The 24,777-nt window shown below is 36.3% G+C and overlaps 1 protein-coding gene across 4 annotated transcripts in view; it reads left to right on the top strand.

The window, feature by feature from the left end:
- The window catches only part of PPP3CA (protein phosphatase 3 catalytic subunit alpha), a 308,774-nt gene that overhangs the window by 81,455 nt on the left and 202,542 nt on the right, over positions 1-24,777 (top strand). The gene's annotated exons all lie outside the window — the stretch shown is intronic.

Raw genomic sequence — 24,777 nt, 5'->3', positions numbered from 1 at the left:
TTATTTATTTATTTATTTATTTAGAGAGGTGCAGAGACACAGGCAGAGGGGGAGAAGCAGGCTCCATGCCAGAAGCCCGACACGGAACTCGATCCTGGGTCCCCAGGGTCACAACCCAGGCTGTAGGAGGCTCTAAACCACTGTGCCACCGGGGATGCCCAAGAAAAACAATTTAATATAAAAATTGTTATGTTAAAAAGTCAGTCTGTATATTCAACCTTAGCCCATGGTCAATATTTAATTCACTGAATGATTCTTTTTTTTTTTAATTTTATTTATTCATGAGAGACAGAGAGAGATAGAGAGATAAAGAGAGAGAGGCAGAGACACAGGCAGAGGGAGAAAGCAGGCTCCATGCAGGGGCGCCTGACGTGGGACTCGATCCCGGGTCTCCAGGATCAGGCCCTGGACTAAAGGTGGTGCTAAACCACTGAGCCACCCGGGCTGCCCTCACTGAATGATTCTTAGGAAAATCTTTGCAAATCTTTTATTATTATTATTATATAGCAAGATACTATCCCTGAATATCTCCTACTGTAATCCTATAAAGAAATAGAAATAGATTAAGTAATTCAAAGGAGAATAAGCACTCATACTTGAGTCTTTTTTTGATAGTTTTTTTGGGGGGATTGCCCACACACATATAGTTAAAGTATGTTTAAAATGAGATCTTTAGAAGAATGTGTATGAAAAGTCATGATGATTCTGTAATAACTTGCAGAGGAAGGAATTTGCAGAGTCGATGACTAATTACATATTTCTAAACTAATATGTAAATCTTTGGCCAGTGTTTTGCAATGGGATCATCCATTTGATACCTGTGAAGAAAATAGAATTCTGATTTTTTTAAGTGAAAAAATTGTACTACATCAGTAATTTATAAAGAATCGTGCATGCTTTTTTCAGACCGATGTACTAAAAGCAATTACTTAGGTGTTGTTTGCAAATGCTTTGAAAGAACTAGAGATCTTTGAGACATGCCTTTAAAGAGTTTGGAACAGGGATGCTTGGGTGGCTCAGTGGTTGAGCATCTGCCTTCTGCTCAGGTTGTGATCCTGGGGTCCTGGGATCGAGTCCCACATCGGGCTCCCTGCAGGGAGCCTGCTTCTCCCTCTGCCTTGGTCTCTGCCTCTTTCTCTGTGTCTCTCATGAATGAATAAGTAAAATCTTTAAAAAAAAATAGTTTGGAACAGTTAAAAGAATTATGGAATGATCATGTTACATTAAGATAGAATATTTTGTTATGAAAATACTAAAGAGTAAAGAAAGTTCTACTGTGGTTTCAAATGTAAGGATTTGGTTCTGGAGTGCTCAAGGTTAATTATGTACATTGCTGTTTCCTTTTACAGAATTTTCTATAATATCTTTTCATTATGACTGAAAATGGTCTATAGAACTTTTCTCATTCTTGAAGAAGCATACTCATATGCTGTGGGAGGGCCTTGACTTTGACACTTTTACCTGTTTTGATCTTGGCTAAGTAACTTGAGTTGCCAGACCTCAGCTTCCTTACCTCTAAATTGGAGATATTCTCTATAACTTACATAGTTTCCTGAAAATTAGGTAAAACAATGCATATAAAGTGTTTACCTGGAGACTGCTCTATAGTAAATCCTCAATAAAAGTAAGTGAGAATGTTGTTGTTATCTTGCCTGTGAGCTAAAAATCATTAGTCCTTTGTTTTAGTGGCTGGTGTTCTCTCTCTGAAAATGATGCCTCTAACCTTTTTCTTTCTTATTACTTCTTTTAAGAGCTCCTGTATCCCTGCGACACTGAAAGTAATTAAGTGGTTTACTTTAATGGATCTTCCCTTCTAGCTTATTCTAGATGGGAATAATCAAAAAGTAGGTGACAATGTTAATTAGAAACAGAAATTAACATCTTTTATGAGGATAATTCACCCGATGATAATAATTGAGACATGATTGTAAGATTGTCAGTAGTTTATAGGATGAATCACTTTAGATGAACAGAGGTTGTTTCAGAGGAAGAGGCAGAAAGTTTGGACTTAAATTTTAAGAGAGAGATAGAAAGTTACAGTATGTTGCTGGCATTTATTTTTTAATTAGTAATTTGGCTCACCAGAGTCATACCTAAAGGTTGAAACAGAGTTTGCCTCTATTGAAAAGCCGCTTGAAAGCTCTATATAAAAGTTTATTTAAATGACATAGTCGGGATCCCAGGGTGGCGCAGCGGTTTGGCGCCTGCCTTTGGCCCAGGGCGCGATCCTGGAGACCCTTGGATCGAGTCCCACGTCAGGCTCCCGGTGCATGGAGCCTGCTTCTCCCTCTGCCTATGTCTCTGCCTCTCTCTCTCTCTCTCTGTGACTATCATACATAAATAAAAATTAAAAAAAATGACGTAGTCATCATTCTAGAAAGATCTTGGGTAGTCATATATGGAACAGAATAGTACTAGGAAAGTAAAAATTCTTGTTAAGTCAGATATGCTATTTTGAGAAATGGGTTTATTAGGTCATTTAAATTTTGTGTTAAACTTCAAATTCTTTTTTTTTAGGGGCAGAAGTTATGAAATGCTTTGTAAAACCAGAGAGGAGGCCAACATGTTAAGAGAGTTCTAAGTTATTACATCCCTAATCTTGCACACACACACATAGGCGCACACACACACATACACACCACAATTTCTATGTCATTTCAGAATTATTGAAAATGTTGAAATGAGACAGTATGAAATCCCATGATGTCAAGATCTTTATTAAAATAGAAATGTTGCACCTTTCTTGTTGGTATAATTTGCTGTGTCTTCAGAAGTCTGCTGCTGAAGATGAGTCATTAAGAGAAACTGGTATCCATGAAACTGCATTTTTACAGTCATGCTTTCTAAACTGGTCATCTAGTTAAAACTGGATGAACCTGAAAACAGCAATTTCTGCCTTGCAAGGAGACTAATTAGTATTAAAATTGGTCAGGAAGTTTCTTATGTTCTGTGTTCTGACAGTTTTTAGCATTTTATTAGCATATATTTCAGAGATGGATTGTGTGGATCCTAAAGAGAATCCTAGGGACGTAAGACTACACAGAATGCAGTGGTCTCAGAGAAGGGAGCATATGACAGAAAATTCACATTCTTATTTCAATTCGGCACTCTAGATCTATTGCCCTGAGAAGAAGTCAACATCTTTTAGGATGGTGTGATAGTTTTTACACAAGCAATTCAAAACACCTTTCAGAATTTATAAGTTGAACATAATGATTTCAGTGTAGCACTGTGAATAAATCTGGTTTTATAATGGTGTGCTTAAGAATTCTAACCAAGTAACTTTTTTTCACAGCAGGTACGCTCCAATGAGTACATTTGTTAAGCTAGTACTGAGGTACATCAATTTTAGCTCCCATGAAAGAAAATTCTTAGCTGTTATAACAAAGCCTATGCTGTAAGGTTATGGTCTATACTGTAGGGATGGTCTGTGGCAGTGGAGAAGGGATGGAAGTTGCTAGGATTTATTGATACCTCTGATGATCTTGGTCAGAATGGCATCCAAGCTCATTGTGGATGTTTGTCGAATGAATGATTGCCCACTTGTAGACTGAGAGAAAGAAGGATGGTATGAAATCGTAAAGAAAATGCTCCTCAGTGAAATTTGTAATGGTTGAGGTCATGACCCATATTCTGAGTTTCCAAAGTTGAATTTATCTCAAGGACACATGAGAGGAAATAGTTGGCATGTGGGATGATAGAGGACGATGATAGAGGAGGAGGAAAGTACTTGTAGTGTTGTTTTCTTCGGAGTAAAAGAGAAGGAAGTGTTCAGAGTAATAAAAATACTTAAATATAAACTGAAGAAAACCTCTGGTTCCTGTTTCTGATAGATGGGGAAATCCAGAAGAGATTAAAAGGTATAATCTTACCTCTCGATGTAGTCGACTAAAGTTTCAAAAATGGAAGCCAGGTCTTCTGACTCCAGCATAATGGATACTTCCTTCGGCACTGTGAAAACCTTGGTAGAAATTCTAAATTGGAGTGGTTTGTTGGATTTCCAGAATCAATAGCATGCTTGTCTGGTTTCTTTTCAGAGACTTAATTTTTCAGAGATTGACTTTCTTTCAAGAAAGGAAACTGAAGAATACCTTGCCAAGCTTGAGAGAAGGGGCAAGTTTTCTCCTTTCTGAGTTTTATCGAAGGAAGACTCATTAGAACCCTGGGGAAGAGACAAGCAGGAGACCTGGAAATAAGTGGTGGCAGAAAAATGTTTTTAGCCCTACAGTAAGCAAATAAGGAAGAGATTTCAAAGGAATGGACAGATTCCCAGAGAGAGATATTTATGGCTTTGTGACAAAATCAGACATTTCCCACCAAAGTGGAGGAATTTAGATGGTATTGGCTGTTTCCGCCTTGGAAGTTAGTGTCTGAAACACTGACAGATTTGAGAGATCATAGAGATTACTTTCTTATCCAAGAGGAAGACTTATGTGCTGACAAGGCAGCAGCCCTCCTCTTCGATATTATTTTCTCTTTCTTTTGCTTGCTAGTGGTTCGTTGGTTCATTAGTTTTTTTTTTTTTTTTTTAAGATTTTGTTTTTTTATTCATTAGAGACAAATAGAAGATAGAGGAAAAAAAAGTTGAAGATTTTCCTGGATATGTTCTAAATACAAGTAATCCATAATCAGTAATTAATGTTTTTAGTAAACAAATAAATAAAAGATATGTTTGTGGGTAAGCATGAATCCTTTCACACAGCCATTAATATTGTCTGTCAGGAATTATGTAATATTCTGTATGTTTCATGGATGAAGGGGCAAACTATCCAACATAATAAAAATAAATAGCACTTTACAGAGCATACTGCATGCCAGACACTGATCTAAGTATTTTACATATATTGCTTCATTTAATTATTAGACCAGCCTTGTGGGATAAATATGGTTTATATATTGAAGGGATAGTCTTTGATTTGCACACAGTAGGTAAGGTAAACACAGCCCACAAAACAATAAATATTGGTGTCTTTTTTTTTTTTAAGTGAAAGTCCACTCTTCCATTTTATTTTATTTTTTAAGATTTTATTTATTTATTCATAGACACACAGAGAGAGAGGCAGAGACACAGGCAGAGGGAGAAGCAGGCTCCATGCAGGGAGCCCGACGTGGGACTCGATCCCAGGTCTCCAGGATCACACCTCAGGCTGCAGGCGGCGCCAAACTGCTGTGCCACCAGGGCTGCCCAACTATTGGTGTCTTTACAACAAATTGATAACAAATTCTAAATGTCAAATAAAATGATGATTCAGTCACTGAATCTGAAGACTGACAAAATGTCTTTGATAGAGAGATGGAAACTCCTAACTCTCTAACTTAGGAGGAAGGTAACTAACCCACTCATTTCTTTAATGATTTTCCCTTTGAAACAATAATACACCTTATCTCTATTAAGCAAACTTCCCTTAGCACTTATAAAGGAATAAGAAAAGACAACAAAATGAAAAAAAAAGTCAGGAGTAAATAATACTATGGAAGCAGCGTTAGAGCTCATTGTATAGATGTGGTAACAGTCTCAGAAGGATAAAGTGACCTGTGGAAGGGCACACAGCAGGGCAGGGGTGGGTTCCGTAATGAGAAATATCTAGATCCAAGGGTGCCTGGATGGCTCAGTGGTTGCGCATCTGCCACCGGCTCAGGTCATGATCCCAGAGTCCTGGGATCAAGTCCCGCATCAGGCTCCCTGCAGGGAGCCTGCTTCTCCCTTTGCCCATGTCTCTGCCTTTCTCTTCTGTCTCTCATTAATAAATAAAATCTTAAAAAAAAAAAAAGAAGTATTTAGATCCATATCGTACTCCTTTCCCCATGTGAGTGACCCTGGCAAAATTAATCTTCCACAGCTTCTGTTTATTCATGTATAAAAAACATGGCAATGGTTAAAATTTCAGCATTAGCGAGAGTACTAAAATTCATATGCTTGAAGGTATCTAGTTCAAGCTTTAGTTCATAGTAGGTGCACAGTAAATGCCAGTTTTCCCTTGTGTCTCTCACTCTGCGTGACTAACTCTGCTACCCTAGGATACAACTCTGAGATTACCATGCTGCTTATGGAACCAGACAATCCCACTGGCAGACGATCCCAACACACACAGCTGTTTTATATCAGGTCTATTGACGCCTTCCATCATTAAAATTCTGCAATCATCATATCTCAGTTTAACTTCATCAGACTTGTTAACAGTCATTTAAATGGAAATTTCTGTTGTGGATATGGTTTATTTGATATCAGTGAAAACTAACACTAGTGAACAGGCAGCCTTGCTAACCAAATATTTGCCTTTGGAGTCAGCCAGTGATCGTGATTGCTCTACTTTTACAGCTCATGTAGTTACACTTCTAGCAGGTGGACATTTGAAATTTCTAGCAATGTTTATGTGCTATCATATAATTAGTAACCTGTTGTAAATCATCCAGCCACTGGTGATTTGCCAGAGTGAACAATAGCTGAGATTGTGCATTGCTGACTTTAATATTGTAACCTGAAAGATAACATCCTTTTTCCTGGTTGGTTTCAAACTCTTCTGACAGTAGATGATTTTTTAAAAGTTAACTCTATCAATTCTGACTGTGGTTTGAATGCAAAGTAATACAGTAGCTATACTGGGCTAATAACAAATCTCTATTAAGAAGCCATGCCTGTATTTGTTACCATTTGTAACACTTTTTCAATAATACTATTACTATAGCAAGAGTAGTAAGTAGGAGATAAATACCAGATCCAAAGGCAAAAAAGAATATAAATTGTTAGACATATTGCTAATTTACCAATTATCTTAACCATTCAGTGACCATAGTGTAGACAACAACAACAACAACAACAACAACAACAAAAAAAGACAAGAAAATGATTTAAAAGGATTCATTATCCTACTTAAAAAGCAAAAGAGGTGGAAGAAAAAGATAAACATAGATTTGAGGGTTATTTTATGATTTCCTTATGAAAAAGTAACATTAGCAGAGTACCAACAATGATGAGAGTAACAAATCAAAGGCTGGGCTAAACATACCTGTCATGTGTTGGTACACTTTAGAACAAATAATTTATTTTTATGAATATATTTTATTTTGTTTTAGTCCTTTTTTTAAAAGTGTTTGTTTCTAAAAGATTTTATTTATTTATTCATGGGAGACACAGCGAGAGAGGCAGAGACATAGTTAGACGGAGAAGTAGGCTCCCTGTGAGGAACTAGATGCAGGACTTGATTCTGTGACTCTGGTATAATGACCTGAGCCAAAGGCAGACTCCCAACCACTGAGCCACCTAGGTGCCCCATTTTTAGTTTAAATTTATGTTTTGTAATGAAGTCAGATGGGACAATGAAACATACTGGAGTCTTAGAGCCTTGGCTCATATGTGGTTCCATCTGCTACTGCCTCCTCATTTCTCTGGAGGGGTTCTGGCTTGCCCCTTCTCCTGCCTCCACTGCCTCCTTTTGCCTTCAGTGGGGCCTCGGCTCAGGGTCCAGCAGAGTCAGATCAGCCAGTGATCAGCCAGCAGTGATGTCTGTGTATCAGAGACCAGAGAGGGCCCAGGTACCAGTGAAGATCTGCTTTTTCCCTGCAAACATCTCATGATAGGTTGAAAGAATGGAAGAAAGGAAAGAGCTCTTATATTGCAGTTTTAACAATATGCCATGCATTTTCATTTTGCCTTGGGGTCTACAAATTATGTAACCAACTCTGGATAGGGTGTTTGGAGGACTGAAGAACTAATAGATATAAAGCAATCAGAACTGTGCCTGGCATACAGGAGGCACTGAAGATGGATTTGCTGTTCTCATGATCTAGCATATTTACATGTCTAGCATATCATCTGGTTAATTTACAGGTGCTACATATATGTATTATAATACATTTATACAACATGATTTTATAAAAGGAGGTAATTAGTATACTTTTCTTGTACATGTTGCCATGAGTAATATTTATGGCATTCACATGGACATAGATTTTAAAAGAAACGATAGCCTGTAATTGGTCTTAAATATATGATGTCTCCTATGTAGCACAGATTTCATTTTTGGAAATTTCAGGACAATAACTGTGAAAAATAATTGTGAGATAAAAGTTATATGATGGTGCAGAATCTGCCCCCTTTTGTACTACAGTTGGCTATGAAGCCAGCATACTGCAAAAATTTTCCTTCATTAACACACTTCATGTTTTTTAGCAGCAAACCAAAACCAAACTCAACAAGAGTATTTATGCTTTGCTGTTTTTCTTGTTATGTATCCTCCTGAAGTATATGCAATTTATTTTCTTTATCCTTTTTTTTTAATTATGAGTTTTTAAGGATCTGTTACTCTTTCTTGACCAGAAAATATCTTTGAGGTGCTTTAGAAATAAATGTTTTTATCTAGATTTTATTTAATACAGTTAAATTAAAACAGATTTTCTGTGTCACAGATAAATTGTTACCCTGCAAGTACTTGGTATATATATACTGCAAATGTTGGGAGAACTCAAGGAAGGAGACTACCTTTGGTTTCAACAATATCATTGTCTTTCTTTACTCTTTATATAACACTCTGAACTTGACTAGCAATACAAAGAGCAGATGGTGGAATGGTGCCAAGTTGACATTCACCATCTGCTTCTCACATATATAATGTGTGCTGAAAAAATAATATAGCAGGGGTCTTCTGTTTAGTGGTTGTTGGTTAGAGAAGCTGTACCGTTTGGGATGATCCTATTTCTACACAAAATAACTTCATTAAATAAACATAAGCAAAAAAACTTTCCGTGATCAATCTCAGTGTGTGGTTTGATCTATTATTTGCATGTATCAGGCTTTGTTATTGTTTTTAATCAAAACTTGATATGGGGCCAGGAATCTTAGAAAAGTATGTTTGACAGTTGAGTTGGACCAAATGACAGATTAAAAAGTGTCTTTGCTTTAAACTAGTAACAAGTATGGTTTTTTCCAGGCTTAATTTAAGCTGAGATGGAAGGAAAGATGATTTTTCATCAAACAACTTAATTCTTATACATAACATGTAATAGAACAGTAGAAGTTTCAGAACAAATGAGAATTGATCAGGAACGAACCCAGGCCATCCTATTAGAGGAAAAGTGGGGATGAGAGGGGAACTTGGGTTCACTCTGGGACCCCACTAGCTTAATCTGAATTGGTTTCCTAGTCTCTGTTAAATTTCTCAGAGTCCTTTTCTCTTTGTGTGGGAGCCACAGGCTTTAGCAAGAGGCAAACTCCTGGAGTCAGCTGCAGGTCTGAGCCTGGCTCCTGCTCGGTTTTGCCTCCTCAGATCTTGAATGTACTCTTAGCAATAGCGTGAGACAGCAAATGTCTGTCAATCAAGAGAAATAATTGTCAAGAAATACCTCCAGGGAGGGGAAGAAAAAGGCCTACGTGGTTGAACCTCTGAGCCAGACTATCCATTTATAAAGAATGAGTTAATAATAAAAATAATTTGCTTTGGACTTTCAGGTACCCATAAAACTGGGTTATATGTGGACCTGGATAGAGCCAATAAATGGTCTTCAGAGGGTTAGGAACTCCAAAATTCCATGGAGCATTTTTTTTTTTTTTTTTGTTATAGGTGCACATGGTTAAACACAACTGCCATAAATTTACAAATATGAGTAGAGGGATTTTCACCAAACCATTTCTTTCATGGGTTCTACACTGATATGTCTTAGTTTTCATTGTTGAGTTATCACCAACTTAGGGAAAAAATAATGCATAAGTCAGAAAAAAAAGGTGAGAAGAATTGTATTTTATTTATTTTTTTAAAGGTTTTATTTATTCATGAGAGACACAGAGAGAGAGAGACAGGTAGAAGGAGAAAAAGGCTCTATGCAGGAACCTGGATGTGGGACTAGATCCTGGGACTCCGGGATCACATCCTCAGCCAAAGGCAGACGCTCAACCGCTGAGCCACCCAGGCATCCCAGAATTATATTTTAATTGAATGGATTTATCAACATCCCTGTAGTAATTCTCTGCTGTGTTTACAGCCCTACCAAAGCCTGCATTTAGTCATACAACAGACAAACCAACAATGCATTTAGTCATACAGAGAAGTAATTCATGCTTATTTAATCTTTTGACACAATGGCAGAAAAATAAGAAAAGTTTACAATGTCCATATACTGATAACATGGAGACTGGTAAGGTAATTTTAACTAAGGGCAAGGACTGAAGAGTCGATGTCTGGATTTTGGGTCTGGGTTCTGCTGCATATTACTGGTTGTCACTGGACATGTAGGTAGTTACTTCAAAATTGGACATAGAGGCACTGTCCTTATTTGAAATTTGAGGGTAATAATATTGCATGTTCAAAACTGATTTTATCTTAAAACCATAGCTTCGGGAATGAGAAATGAGGGCTATGGCTGTCTACCTTTTTAGCTTGTGTGACTTTCTAAAATGAGCACCTTTCTTGCAGTAAAATCTGATTCTGAGTTTTAAAGGGATACCTATTTAATCCTTTGATCAAGGAAGTGGCATATTGGCTTATGACTATACTGTAACCTTCACAGATGCTGCCGTTGGTATTTATATTCATGATTTTTTTATAGGCAGAGAATGAGATCCTATTTTGCTTTTTGCTTTTGGGAATGGTAAACGTTTCTTCCAGCTGGCTAAAATCGATGTACACTTCATCTTTGAACCTCTTGGGAAAGGAAAGAAAGAGGGTGTTAAAATGTACTTTCCTAGAAGTGGCTCTTCTTATTGTACACCTTTAGTTCATCTGGGACTCACACATTGCTTTTAATCTCTACAACATTTTGTTTTCTATTATTCAGGAAGAACATTAGAGAATCCCCATGGTTATCAATTACAGGGCATTTAACAAATGGTCTGATTCTAGAGGGCAATATGTCAGTGCACTCTCTTCCAAAGGAATCGTCGTTATGGCATCCAACTTAGTTTTTGTCCTGTGTAACTTAGTGGATATTTCCATTTACTTATAGCCACTAGAGATACGGTGTCAGTCACATTTCACACAGTAGAAAAGTCTCTGGAATTGAGTTTTGTGGCTCGCAAAACATAAGTAACAATGTCTAAGATCATTTATCTGTAGATACTATTTATAATTAAAGAAATTTGTCTATGGAGAAACATAGGGAGAACTAAAAAATATATATGTATGTGTATACACATGTATGTATAGAGGTATATTCTTTTTCTCTGATAATGAAACAGTAAAGAACTTTCTTCAGTTCTCCGCTGTCATTTTCTTCTCACCATGACACATTTTTTTTCCTCCGTAGAGACATAACTTTATGATACTTTGAAAACTAAGAAAGTCCTTGCTAGTGTCCTTCCTTATAAATTAATATTAATGCATAATAGAAAATTTAAAGGTAAGTAATAGGAAATTTTTCTTTAAGTGAAAATACAGTTTCTTTTATAAAATTGAGAGCATTCTTCTCTTTTAGGCTGTAGTTAGGCATACTTTATTTGAAAGAAGGAACAGTTTTTGTTTTTATTTTCCTTTTTAATCATTGCACTAAAATAATTTTTTCAGAAAAAAGACTGCTTGGTAATCACAGTCAAGATATTTTACTTGACTTAAAATTTTTAATTCCCCCTTAGGATAAAGGTTAGCAATCCCTTGTATTTACAAAGAGAGTTATACTCAGTAATTAACCCTATTAAAATTTTTGCAGTTGGAAAAAAATATTAACCTCACTTAGGGAGAAAAAGGCAGAGGCTAATGAATAGAATGGAAAAGCTTTGTTAAAGTCCCTTCAGATTAGCTAATTATGCTAATTTAATATGTAGATGGGAAAAGGTACAGTTTTAAATTTATGAGATTCACATAGTTGGGATGAGTTTAAAAACTATATAGGAAAAATATGTGTTTTGAATTTTAAGCAAGTCCTAAGCTATGTAGAATATCATCTTCGTGAGTTATAGATGAGAAGGCAAGAGAAACCTAGATTGTATGTAGCTATTTTTTTAATAAGGAGAGAAGTTCACTTGGGTTTAATGTCCTTGTATGTACCATGATAATACTCTTCAATTTCATCTTCCTGGAAATATGTGCTGATTACGTCTTTTTTACAGATGCAGAAACTCAGGCCTTCAGAGATACAGTAGGAGTGCCTGGGTGGCTCAGTCAGTTAAGGGCCAGCTCTTGATTTCTGCTCAGGTCATAGTCTTGGAGTCCTGGGATCTAGCCCAGTGTGAGGCTCCTTGTTTAGTGGGGAGTCTACTTGAGGATTCTTTCTCTTCCTTTTCTTCGGCACCTTCCCCCACCTGCATGCACTCTCTCTAAAATAAATAAATAAAATTTCAACTGAAAGATACAGTAACATGCACACTGTAACACAGTAAGGGGGTAGAGCTTGGATCAGTATCCAGGTGTGACTAAATTCTAGGTCTTCTCACTACACCACACTGTGTGACCTTGACCAAGGGGCTTACTTATTTGGGAACTGTTTCTTCATCTATAAAGAGAAGATTTAGACTAAATCTAAATCAGTACTCTCATTGCCTCTCAAACTCTGATAATTCAGTTTTGTTTTTTCTTGTTTTTAAAACCGGGAACATAAAGTATTACAGAAGTTACATGTGAAATAACATATTCATTAAACTGTTACCATGATACTTACATAGCATTTCACAATCCCAGTGCGTATTCATCCCAAATTGAATGTTACAAGATTCTTTACTTGCATTTTAGCACTGAGAAAGTTAGAGAAACAGTAATATGCTGTATAATTTATTTAAAAAATTAACTAGAAAATTAGTTTCTATTTTGTATTATGTTGAAAATGTATTGAGAAAGAATCCTCTTCAAAATGTAATATAATATTTATGTGTTATTTTGCTTTATGGTAATTTAGTTTTGTCATGTATAAACTGTGCTTGTTAATGCAGGATACAGTTAAACAGAGGAAGTTGATAATAGGTCATCTTTCTCCTACATTCAAAATAAAGCAAATAAGTTGTAAAAATTCTAAAGATCTATCTCCATAAAATGAAATTAAAACTGAATGTCTGCTGCAAGGTCTCTGTCATGTTCGTAAAACTCAATTAGTTGTGATAACTGAAATGAATATATCAAGAAATTGGAATGTTAACATACTGCCCTCTGACAAAATAATAATATTAACTCCTAAACTTCTGTGCTTTCTCTTTTCTTTTCTGTGTTTAATTTTGGTATTTCAGTGGGACAAGTGCTATAAAAAAAGACAGTCATCTTTCCTCTTGCAATGGGTGAAACATTTCTAACAATCTTCAAGAGAATTTGTTATGCTTTTTAATGAATGGCTCAGCATAAAGATAGATGGCAAGAAATGCATTATTTAAAAAGTATTTTATATTATATAACAAAGTAAAAATATAGCTAAATTTATTTGCCTTGTTTTTATTAACAGTGTATTAAAGTGGATAAACTATCTATAAAATAGAAAATTGAAATCATCTAACTTTGTAGTAATGTGTGCATTCTTTTAAAATATACTAAATCCTGAAAAGCAATAAGTATTTTTTTTTCCTGTTAACCATTACTTAATACTTAAGAATCTCTGACAAAAAAAAAAGAATCTCTGACAGATGTCTTGAGGATCTTTCAGTTCAGGTTTGAATCGCAAAGATAGTTACTAATGAAGAACAGATAGATGAAAGTAAATAGAATCTCACTAATTAGAAGTTTCATAATTTTGTCAGCATCTAGCCATCGGACATCCAGATCTGCATCAAAGGTACTAATAGTACCTTTGGGGGAAATGTGCAGAATATACTTTGAAATGCGAATAGATAACCCAACATGTATCTTTGTCATATCAACGTTATCGATTCAGTTAATCTTCTGGGTTGATCAGTCAGTATAGGTGGTGATGGCAAAACCCCTCCCCCAGAACAGTTTCCTGTCCTCCTCTGGGCAGTACCCAGGCAAGTCCAAGTCGCATATAGAGAGTAGCCCTCCATGCATATTGATTAGCTTATTGCTACTGTTTTGTGTCTCTGTTCCTTCAGTGTTTTGCTCCTATGGGCCCTGCAACAAATGTAACAATTCCTTACATTAAATTTCTTTTGTTGACATACTTACTATGATTTCTAGTTCCCCCACTGTAACCTAACACAAAATAAATGACAAACTGTGTAAGCAATATTAAATATATATGGGGAAAGCTATTAAACTGACTTGCTTAAAATTTTTGAATTCTTGGCTCATGACAGAGAAATGATGCTCATGCTGTGCTTGGTGCGAAAGGCAGGATACTATAGTATGACATAGAAAGGGTCGACGAGGAAGGATGGCCAGTGCCAGCAAGAGGCAGACATCTGTGGAGACCATACATTTTTACCATCACCTAAGAAGGACAGTACCACATGTCGTTATAAATTAGGTTTTAAAAATATGTAATATCCAGTTTTCCACAAGTTGACTTTATAGTAACGAGTGCTGTATTCTAGCTAGTGAGTTTTTTTTTTAATTTTTATTTATTTACTTATGATAGTCACAAAGAGAGAGAGAGGCAGATAGCTAGTGAGTTTTTATGTGATTTGCATTTGAATGCAAACTGATTTTTTTTTTCTCTAAAGGAAGCACATATACTGTCCTCATTATATACAGTGTTTTTCTGGTAAAGTTGGTGGATTTTTCTCTTTCCATTATTTTGTAGGATAGCTGGAAGACCAAGGTGAGGGTTATAGGAGAAGGCTAAAAATTCAAAAGTAAGCCAGTTGGCTTAGGAGAAGTTCCCGTTTTCACTCTTGCCTCATTAGCACCACAATTTAACTAAATGTATTTATAAATAACAACTGACAAAGCCCTTTATACATATAGCCGGAGACCTCAAGATGACCACATATATGTTTTTATATGTACGTATACACACACATACACATGCACAATTACTTTCTACACTGATTTAACTTGTAGTTGTTTTATACTTAGAGTGATGTATAGGGTTTATTTTTTGTTTAAATAAAGATAAGAAAGAAATCTCTTAACCCTAAATAACCTAAATAATTTGTAATTTATTACTAGTTAAGATTTGATTATTTTTTGACCAGAAAATAGTTATCTTGCTTGTTTTAAAAAATTCTTGGTCTTGCAAGTGCTTTTCACTCTCTTAATGCAAAATGACCTAAAGCTTTGTTTTCACATCATTTTGAGTTTCCATGTTTCTTAGACCTTACTGGTTGAACAGGATCAAAATAAAAAGTAGTATCTCCCTGGCTTATTCCTTCCTTAAAAACATAACCAGTATTCGAGTATGGATTGCAGTTGGTATCTCACTCTAGTTAGCCATTTCTTTGTGCCAGATAATAAAAAATATGGCTGACAACCCAAACTCATTCAGTCCCTACCATGCATAGTTTTCAAACAAACAACAAACAAACAAACAAACAGACAACCTAGAGGATGTGGTGGTGAATGGAATTAAATACAGGGATGGTTAAAGTATGTGGTGTATAGTGATCGAATATAGTGCTTGTCACTATTAGTGATAAAAAGGTGAAAAATCAGAAGCCAGTCTTGGGTGTGTCATTCGAGGAGATGGCAGATATGGTGGCACCACTAACAAGACTAACTAGCAGGGAAGTGGGGCTAGTGTTCTATGGAAGAAGGTGATGAGTTTAATATGAGGTAAGCTAGTGCAGTTGGTTCGTGAGACTGGGAGGGGACTGGGCAGCTCAGGGTTGGAGATTGTCCTTTGCAGCCTGCAAGCCTTTTCTTTTGTGTAATCAGATTCCATTGCTTTCTCTTCTTCTTAAAAGCCTTGATAGGAAGCCATTTTTAAAAAATCTATTCAAACAAGTGTAGAGAAACTCCTCACCAATCTTGTTAAATTTCATTAGATTTCTTTGAAATACATGCAGGCTGACAGCTATGATAGTCCAATTTCATAGCTGGAGTCAATTTTTCTCCCTTTTCTTTTTTATCAGCAACATGTGCAAACACATGACATACCTTGGAAACGGTTTCCTTCTTACGGAGCTGTGTATTCAGCATCTCTACACATTTTGTAGGCAGGCAATGTGGTGCAGAATAGAGAGCTTTGATTTGTGTCGATTTGGCTTGAAATTCTGTGTTAACTGATTCCATACTTAACTGGATGGTACAACTTCAAGGAGCAACTTTAAACTCTTTAAACTCTTGTCACCTCAGACAACAGAATCTATTCCTGCTTTGCTTTCCTGTGTAACTCTAGTGTGTGCCTGTCTAGTGTGTATGTGAGCCGTTGGGTGTCTCTCTCATCTGCCTGGGGACAGCATACTCTTTATTGTGGTGTTAGTCCTCATTAGCACTATGGTGAGGAAATGATTTCTCACTTCCTCTTATTTCGTGGACGTGATTAAAATCAGCACGTTACGTGTTCTTCGTAGAATACTCCATGTGCTGACTTTTTCATATGCTGTTTCCGAGTTGTTCAGCTGGCAGACTGAAGAAGTTAATTCTGTTTCCATTTTTCTCTCGTTCATTTTATAGAAAGTGATTAAGAAAAAGCAGATCTTGTAGGAGTGTGTAGACCTCAACTTACTTTTGCCAGGTAATGAGTAGACATTGTCTGGTGGAGAATGAAGAAATGCATTATTACTGGACATTGGGCCTGGTCTGACTTTTCTACAAAAGGTATTTTGAGAAAAAAAAAAAAAAAAAAAAAAAGCTTGTATACCAGGAAACATGCTTTAAAAGAACACATTAGAACTGAAAATCAGGTAGTTTAGAAGCAGAGTGACTGATGAATTCCTCTAATGTTTCCGATGTTACCAATATTTGGAAAATGTAATCTTGCCTTTTGCATGGGGAAGCCGGTATGCTACTCAGTAAGAAACTATGATCCAATCATTACGAGATAGAACATTTTTGATCCTATGAAAAAAGATACAAAAACTTTATCATATAAATCAAAGCTATTCTGTCTCCCTTTGAATTCACATTTACTCTTTTAAGAATTGAGAGTTTTGAACTAGAAAGTGTATTAACTTTTTCTTCATTCAGGATCCAGTAAATGAGGAAAGTGAGGGTCGGAAATATTAAATAGCCACCCAAGACCACATAGACCTGAGGAGAACTGGGCTTTGATTCAGGATGTCTGACTCCTGGCCAGAGCTTATTAACCACCTATTTATTTTTACAGCCCTGCTCTATAACTTGGTGTGTTATTTCTCAGCCTAGAGCCTATAGGTGACTGAGAATGGATAGTATTTTCTTAGGTATACCATAAGAGCATGTACTGTGTCTATGAGGATGTGTGTGCTTGCATGCACAGATTTGTGTGTGTACGTGCATTATATGGTGTAAGGGAGTCAGCTGCCTGACAGATTGATAGGGGTGGAAATTGGGCAGTTTTAGGAAGATGAACAGAAGGGGAAAAAAAAGGAGGATTCTTCTAGTTTGGAGATTGTGAAAGCTGGGATATAAGAGAAAATGGTTTTGTTCTACATGTCTTCCAAATTTTTGAACCACTCCTGATTTAGAGCCACTGCAATGCTCACCATCAGCCTTTCTGCTCATTTTAACCCAGTAATATTCTACTGCACAGGTGGCTGCCATATTAGCAGGCTGTTATATAGACTATAGATTCAGCAGCAGCAGAAGGCCTTGTTTAAGGGCTTGGAAACACCAGTTTCTTAATTTAATTCTAGTAATGACACTTACAGATAGCCTGGAAGTCATGTGAATCCATGATGTGGGAAATGGGTGGAGAATCTAGTTTGTTTTTTAAAGATTTTTATTTATTTCTGTGAGAGAGAGAGAGAGAATGCCCAAATAGGGGGAGAAGGAGACGGGAGAGGGTGAAGCAGACTCCCCGCTGAGCAGAGAGCTGTTCAACAAGGACATGAGGCTCGATGCCAGGACCCTGAGATCATGATCTGAGCCAGAGGCAGACACTTAACCTACTGAGCCACCCAGGTGCCCAGGAGAACCTAGTTTTACTATTATTTCTTAAGCTTATATTTTTCATACTGAACAATCTCAAACACCTATATTTAATTTCTATTCTCTGGAACTTAGTTCCCCAGAATTTGACCTTTCTTATTTCTCTCCAGAACTTTTTAATTCAACTAGTATCCTATCTGTTTTCAGTTGGAGATAGTGGTGTTTTTTTTTTTTGTTTTTTTTTTTTTTTAATGTAATTTCTGGGGCAGCCCGGGTGGCTCAGCGGTTTAGTGCTGCCTTCAGCCCGGGGCCTGATGCTGGAGACCCAGGATCGAGTCCCACATTGGACTCCCTGCATGGAGCCTGCTTCTTCTTCTGCCTGTGTCTCTGCATCTCTCTCTCTCTCACTCTGTCTCTCATGAATAAATAAATACAATCTTTGAAAAAAAATAAAATAAAAATGTAATTTCTGGGCTTCCTGGCATAAGCTTTGTGCCTTAATTAGATTTTTTAAAATCATTGATTAAGGTTGTATCTTTAATTGCTAGTCTGTTCCCACTCAGTACCTAATACAATGTTTATTGCAGTCAGTAGTAAATATATTGTTAATGAACTGATGACTATCTGTAAATATCTACCTAGTCCAGGTGTTTCTACCAGGATTCTTTAAGAATCTCTCATGTTTAAACATTTTCACATCTGTACAATACTACTTAAGATATGCAATTATGAGTATATCTGGGGATAGATGAAGGAAATATTTTGAAGGCAGAGCAATGCTTCCCATGCCAGGGTAGCCATGTAATTGATATAATGCTGTTGAGTTAGCTCCAAAATATAAAAGAACTATGACTGTGTAGCATAATTAACAATGATCCCGAATTAATTTGATCTGAAAATACTATTTTGGTTATGCACTGTAATATTTATACAGATATACTTAACAATTTACCACTGAGTATATGTGTTAATGAATTCATTTTAGTTTTAAAGCATAGTTACTAGAGCCAGATTTTTTTTTTTAGATTTGAATTGAATCCTCCACTTACAGAGTGTGCTTTTTGGTAAATTATTTAAATCTGTATTTTGGGTTAGGTATTTTTCTTCACATGTAAATAAGGATTTGTAGATTAGGTAAATTCTAATAGTAGATTCAAGCTCTTGGAGTTCTTGTCACATTATATTTCTAAAGTCTTTAGAACCGGGCCTGGCAAATAGTAAGCACTGGGTTAATATTGGCAATTATTATAGAAAACTGGAACATCACAGAATAGAATGTCAGTCTCATGTTATGTATTGACATCATTTGGTGATTTAGCTCTAGGTTTTAAAAATTATTTTAACATGTTTGTCCTTTCATTGAACAAATGTTTCCTGAGCACTTGCTTTGTGTTAGAGATAGCAACAATACCAACTCTCGTATCAACACTACCTTTTATCTGTTTCATGCACTAACATTTACAGAGCCCTCCAAGTATTATCTCACGTGTCTTTCCTGTCAAAATGAGGAGGTAGTTAAGATAAAGGATATTGCCAGTTTATAGATGAGGTAACTTTTAGATGTAAAAATTTGCCTTATTATCAGAAGTAAGGCCTAGGCCATTGGTCTCTTCACTCTGCCTCACCATCTCATCAAAGACAGTGCTTGCCCACACTCCCATGGAGCTTACTGTTGTTGCCTGTGCAGATTTCTGTGTGGATCACTTGGACCTAGGGCATGGATCCACATTGGTTTGGTTCTTCTAAGTTTGGATCACAGTAATTCTGTCCTTCGGCTTAATTTGTTATTTTTTTTTTTTAACTTTTAGGAAGATTTTATGAATATCGCGGAATTTTGCACTTTTAAAATAAATTGAAAATATTTGATTTATTCACAAACTATTTTAACATTTCTGACATATCTTTTTATCCTTTTGTGTCTTTGGCTTATCTGAATCCTAGTTTTCTTTTAAAATTTTTTCTTCTTTGCTATCTGACTTCCCAGCCCTCCAGATTTAAATTCAAAGATCAACCTGTTTATTTTTCTTTCAACACAGAAATTGGAATAAGGAAGTGAAAAAAAGTACAACTGCCCATCAGACATGTAATGGGCCTCTCTAATAGACCTGATTGAATTGATTACTCTAGCAGTTCACCCACTGGAATAAAAAGAATAAGGCACTCATCATTTAGTTATAAATTTATTCCTTGTGAAGAGCCACATCCCATTAATTTTATGTAATTTGGTTATTCCCAGTAGCTGTTGGTTTTATGTGGTGATGTTCTCTTGAGAGAGAAGAACCATATGGTGTGCATAAACTTTAAAGGGCCAAAAGATTTTCATAGTGTTCACAATCTTAACTGTTGCTTTGATCCTATTTGTAATCTCTCTCAGAAATGCTTTCCTCTTCAGTATTTCTGGATAGAAGTAGGTATAGAAGCATAGAGTAAAATGATGTGCAAACCAGCTGCTGTGTTCCAGTGGCTTGCTCTAGCCTCCTTTTACCCTGAGTCTCCTTAATCAAAATCATTCTAGATTAAATTCACTTAAGATATAGCTGATGTCGGTGTATAGTAAAATGTGTTTGAATCCACTACTACCAGGACTTCCGCCACCACCACCACCACAGGGGAGCTACATTTTAACTATTATTATGCTGAAGAGTGAGCTTTTGGCTTGACTGGACATGCGTATAGAATTCCTGATGCACCTGAATCCCTAAAGGAGCAATGACTTTGAGAAGTCAGTTCTAACTAGTGTTGGCATATCATCTTCTCATACTAGGTACCTATTCTATACTCAAGGGCCATGGCAGCCCTAATATGCCTTCATTTTTATCTTAACAGTATGATTGGAGAAGAGTTGGAAAGCAGAGATGAATCATTAACATGATCATCATTTTCAACATTTTCTGATTTTCTCGTGAATTTGTATTTAACCATTATTCTCACGTTTACTATTTGCTTTTCTTTGTTGCTGCTTCTTGCTTCCAAATTGTGATAATTAAATATGCTGACTCTCTCACTCTCTCTTTTCTTTTCTTTTTTTTTTCACTCTCTCTTTTCTGAGGAGAAATGTTTTCTCCTGGAATTGCTTTTCTTCTGTTTGTAATGACACTTTTATTTATTTATTTAATTTTTAAGATTTATTTATTTATGATAGACATAGAGAGAGAAAGAGGCAGAGACACAGGAGGAGGGAGAAACAGGCTCCATGCCAGGAGCCCCATGAGGGACTCCATCCCGGGACTCCAGGATCACTTCCTGGGCCAAAGGCAGGCATCAAACCCCCGAGCCACCCAGGGATCCCCTATAATGACACTTTTAAATTTATTTTTTGCTTGATATATTTGCTTTAAATGACACTATTGAGATTTTGACATTACTTTGAGAAAGAGAAAGTGAGTTGTCAACAGTGACAATACTCAAAAGTGATTTAGTGCTTTAAGGAGTAATACTGAACACCACGTATAAGTTTCATTGTGAAGTAGAATTCAGTGATACTATGACATTTTAAGAAAATTTTTTGTTTATTTGCTTCTGACAAGAGGGAGATGTTTCTGTTTGCATAGAATAAGGTGCCAGGGAGGGCAGAGCAATCTAAGTTACATATGTAACCTCTTGCTGTTATTGTTTTAAGTTCTGCTTATGGGATTCAGTAACTTCTCACAATCTGTTTCCTGACCTTCACTAAACTTTCTTTGAATAATAGCGTTAGTGGATAGAGGAAGTGAATTTAATTGTCAGCAATAGACGTGTATGTTTCAGTTATACTAGGGTAGACTGGCAAATGGGAGGATGGTTACTAACGTTAGAGTTTTGATCCTAAAAATAATTATGAGTCATCAAAGTGCCAGTAAAGCAATAATTGTGTGAGACATTCAAAACATCTTAGGTCAGAGAGAGAATTCAGTCTCAGAAGGCTAGTTGAGGGATAGGTGATAGGATATATTTGAGAACATAGTTCTAGTTTCTGGTGAACAGAGTACATTCTTTTTTTTTTACATCCATTAAAATTGAAGAGCTTCCCACCAAAACAATTAAAATTCTAGCTTGTGGTCAGAGATAAATATTGATTTTTGAAGTAGAAAAACTATGATTTTTGAATCCCACTCTTTAAACTATGTACTTTAAGACTGTAAATAGCCCTAGGGGGAGTTTAGTATTTTATATGGAGGAAAATAAGCTCACTGTATTTCCCTCATCTCCATTTTTAATATTTTTCTTTATTTGTTGATCTTCAAGCTAAAACTTTTTATTCCAATGTATTCATTTTTTTCATCACTTTATATAATAAAACTAGAATTACACAAGAGTTTATAAGTGAATCCTTTAATTTAAAAATAATGCCTTAATTTCTCTTAAAGAAACTGAGTTCTCTATTTCTTGAATTAAATCATATTTACCTGTAAGTAAATATGAAATCCATTCTTCTGGAAAAAAGTCATTAGGTGTGAAAGTTTAAAAGAAATGGACTGGTCCAAGACATCTATTTTAACCATTTATTCTTTTCTCCATTAAAAATAATAACTTTTTAAAGGTCCTTATGGAATTTATATCATCAGCCTTTTATAATTGGCTTGTAGTCTCAGAGTAAAAGACAAGATATTAAATCAGGTAGTAAATATTTACTTATTTTTTAGGGGAGTAGTAATTATTTTTGTTTGACAAGTTAACATTAAATAAGTAGTGAACTGAAATAATATGCCTATTTTTAAAGCTTATTCACAGGATGCCTGGGTGGCTCAGTGGTAGAGCATCTGCCATTGGTTCAGGGCATGGTCCCTGAGTCCAGGGATCGAGTCCCACATTGGGCTCCCTACATGGAACTTACTTCTCCCTCTGCCTCTGTCTCTGCCCTCTCTCTCTGTGTGTCTCTCATGAATAAATAAATAAAATCTTAAAAAAAAGAAGCTTATTCACATATTTTGAATATCAGTGTAACTGTTGGCTTATGCTTTGAGGATATTTTCCTTTTGAGAGAAGGAGTATATGGATCTCATGGCAAAGTCATCCGTGTATTCTACAAGCACTTGTTAGGTGAGTTGCTGGGTAAGTCTGAGAATTATTGTAGCAGATGTTCTGGTGAGCACCTTCAGGACCAACACCCATGGGATCTGATGGCAATGAAGATGGAACTGTGATGCACTTGTGGCAGTGGTGTGAACTGGTCCCACAGTGAGCCCCACAGTTGGGATGGCCTTTCACAGTTGTCCTCAGTGCTAGCAAGGGGATTGGGCCTTGATCTCCTGCATTGACCAGGGAAGTGATGTGACCCAGGAGTGGTGTATTTATGTGCAGCCAGCAGCCAGTGCTCCTGGAAGAGGTGGAGGGGGAAGATGAGCCTTGATCCTGAAAAGGAGTCCTGACCTGAGGATCTGGATGGTGCATTGTAGCATCTACTACAGTTGCCCACTGATAATCTGACTTTGATATAGGTAATGGGGACACCATGTTGAGCAAAAGCAGACATTGCTCTGTTCTTCCAAGAAGTTGATGTCTAATAGGGAAGAGACATGATTCAAAAAACGACACAAACAAAAGCAGACTTGTGGTCATTATAGATGCTACTACATGGTATTAAAAAAGCCTATATTAAAAAACTAAAACTCTGTTTAGAAACTACAGGTAAAATACTTTAAAATATTTTTTGAAGGTTTATTCATTTATTTTGGGGGGAGGGTAGAGCGCAAGCAAGCTTGGGGGAGAGGGAGTGCAGAGAGGAAACCAACTCCCTACTGAGTGGGGTTTGATTTCCCCACTGGGAGTTCATGACCTGAGCTGAAACCAAGAGTCCATGACTTAACCGACTGAGCCACCCAGGTATTTCATCCCAGATAAAATACTTCTTAAATGTATATTGATGGTGGTCAACCTAACCCTTATGCATGTTTATTACTGGTTTGCTTTCCCTACAGTAAGCTTATCCTGTGTTATATCTTCATGTTATTTTGTGGAAACATTGTTTAACTACTCAGTAACTGAAACTCCAAATGAACACCCAAGCTCTCTACTCCCCAGAATGCTGGGTAAATCTAATTCAGATGATTCAGCTGACACAAGGATAATGTTGCATTCACCCATTCACGGGGAAGTGTTTCTGTATACATGTTAGACTTGAGGAGTTGGGAAGTCACAATTGCAGTTGAGATATTTTCTGCTGGACCTAAGGTTTCAGGAGAAATTGTATTTTCAGCTGAATAGAAAAAATATAGCCGAGGTTGCTGCTTTTTAATAATAATTAAAATTATAATTAAAATAATAATCATTACTTCTGATTGTAATCATTTAGTTGCTAAGTGCTTTATATGGATTATGATATTTAATTCTTATTAGGCTAGTGTTCTAAGAGGTTTATACAGATTATGTGATATAATCTCCATAACATCTCTAGGAAATAAGTTTGATTATTTATAGTGAGGAATTTATATTCCTCACTTTATAGATGAGGACAACTAAAACTAGAGTCTTCACAAAACTAGTAAGCAGAAGAGCAAAGAGTTGTGTTTTTTGTTTTTGTTTTTGTTTTTGTTTTTTTAATGGCTATCTGAGTCCAGAGCTTTTCTTAGGGATGTAATATGTTGATATGAAATAACCTTTTGGTAGTAGAAAATTCAGGGATGGTTGAAAAATAGATGTCAGGAATTTGGAGGAAAATAAACCATTTTAGAAAGTGCTCCCTTGCCTTATACAGATGTTGAAATTAATAAGTGTATCAAGGCAAGGCTTTGGCCATCCTCAGTTTTTATATTTGCTCCCCACTATCATTTTCCACATGGCAAAGAAAGATTTTCTATTGAATCTTATTACTCCCCTACATAAATCCCATATGGCTTCCTATATACTTGCATATATATTCTTTGGTGCCAGCTCATTCCACCACAGATGGTGTCCCCACTCCTACCCCCTTCAACTTTGCCCAAGTCAAGAAGGATTCTTTCAGTTCTTCTAAATGCTAAGCTCTTTCCCACCTCAGGCTTTTGCTCTT

The sequence above is a fragment of the Canis aureus genome, chromosome 33 (assembly GCF_053574225.1).
Source record: "Canis aureus isolate CA01 chromosome 33, VMU_Caureus_v.1.0, whole genome shotgun sequence".
Lineage (NCBI taxonomy): Eukaryota > Metazoa > Chordata > Mammalia > Carnivora > Canidae > Canis > Canis aureus.
This window is presented reverse-complemented; position numbering and strand designations above follow the sequence as displayed.